Source organism: Mesitornis unicolor, unplaced genomic scaffold (genome assembly GCF_000695765.1).
Source record: "Mesitornis unicolor isolate BGI_N332 unplaced genomic scaffold, ASM69576v1 scaffold10664, whole genome shotgun sequence".
NCBI lineage: Eukaryota > Metazoa > Chordata > Aves > Mesitornithiformes > Mesitornithidae > Mesitornis > Mesitornis unicolor.
The window spans coordinates 9,196-11,208 of record NW_010179434.1 but is presented as its reverse complement, the minus strand read 5'-3'; positions in this window follow the sequence as shown (position 1 = coordinate 11,208).

The window sequence follows — 2,013 nt, the reverse complement described above, 5'->3', positions numbered from 1 at the left end:
GGGGAAAGGGGAGAGGGGAAAGGGGAAAGGAAAAGGGGAAAGGAAAAGGGGAAAAGAGGAAAAAAAGAAGACAAGAAAGAGAAAAAAAGAAAAAGAAAAAGGAAAAATAAAATAAAAAAAAGAAAAAATTAAAAAAGCATTGCTGTGTATGGAACCCAGGCATTAAATGCTGGATTAACCAGAGCAATAATAAGGCAAATCTGTTCCTCAGCCACCGAGCTGCTGACTCCCTTGACCGTGTGTTCCTGCAGGTTTTGCCCGTGTTTGGCTTCAGTGTACTTGTTTTCCACTTGGAAAGAACACAGCCACAAACACCTTTTCATGCTTTACGTCGCGCTGAGCTGGACTGCAGATTGTAAACAAACAAGATAAAAAGCTCAGAACTTTCTTTACTGAATTTCCATGGAAAGAAACCAGGAAACAAAAATTACCCAAACCAACCAACTCCGCATACTGATGAGAGCACTGAGAAAAAATTGGCATGCAATCCCTCACACCCTGCCTCTTCTGCAACACTTTCTGCGGTATAAAGGCAACATTTAGCCTAGCAAACTGGATGGTCTTTATTTGTGCCACAGGGGCAATCCCAGGTAAGGTCTCTAAGAGGCTTTTTTTCCAATGGGGACATTAATTACTTAATTTCTGTTGTAGGGAGACTGTCTCAAACTGAACTCCCGCTCCTCCTCTGCTTAAACTCAGAGGGGTCAAATTTCACTTTTTAAGGCCTTGCATTGACAAATGGAAAAAAACCTCAAAAAAAAATATCCCACTTTTGATATAGCTCCCATATGGCACAAGTGCCTAATTCATATGGTGGTCCTTGTTGACCCCTGTGTGAACACAGCTCTGGTCTATACAGGGATGCCTGGGGCTGGGATGCTCCTCTCGCTTGCTCTGTAGGACAGAGCATCTCCTGAGATGGTCCACGGAGGATGCAGTTTTAAGGAGCAAGGGTGAGCAATTGTTAACCACTCTGCACCAGCCAAAAAGCTCTGCTTGGGCTGAAAACACCCCCTGTCCCTGGGGATAGCAGGGCACAACTCAAAAGTGAACAGCGGGAGGTAAAAATGAGGTTTTCTTTTTAAACAGCGGTGGTTGTTGATATATTTGGTTCTAGACAAAGAGAGGGGGACACAGAGTTGCTCTATGATCTTGCAGCTGAAACTGGATCTACACTAGTTCTGTAGCTCAGGTTCCACTTCTTGAAATAAACCATTTCTCGAAGCAATTCGCAGAAGAAATCTGAAGTGACACAAATTTCATCAACCGCAGTTGGCAGCCAGCTTTTCAAGAACAGATGCATGACTGTTAATGATAACCCAAAAAGCTTAGTTTCTAATGCAGAAAAGTTGAGGTAGAGCATTAACATTACAAAACTCTGCAGAGAACTAGAAGCATCTCCAGAATATGCCCCATAAAATACTTTGCAAGAACCTACAAAATCCAAATTTAGCAGAACATCTAACCAAATACTTTCTCCAGCAAAAATACCTCCCAAGTACTGAAATGCATTTCCACCTCTTAAATTTCTCTGTTGCCAATACTGTTTGCTCTACCTTGGATGAAAGACACGAATCTTGGATTTCACGAGATTAATGTAAAACTTGGTTTAGGCTGATAAGGCGTTCAAAGATTTCAGACACACAGGAGACTAAGATGGCATCAAGAGCATACAGATGTGTTTGGAGGGGGTATTTTTTATGTGAAATAAAATAGAAATTTCATAATACATATCTGTAGTAGAGACCACACCAAAATAAAAGCTTTCTAGGGTGTCTTAGGGCTGGAAGAGATGGCTTCCAAGCCCATTTATGGTTTCTAAGCACTACTATGTAATACAAAGAATAACACAAAAAACCCCACCCTAAAACACTGTCAATAAGTGACAACACAAGCATTCTAGGAAAGCCCTGTTCATCCCTGAAAAGTGACACCCAGCCACCACAATGATAAGTAAAATATGTGCATTATATGCAGATAATGGTGTAGAAATACGCTGCATTTGTCAGTGGA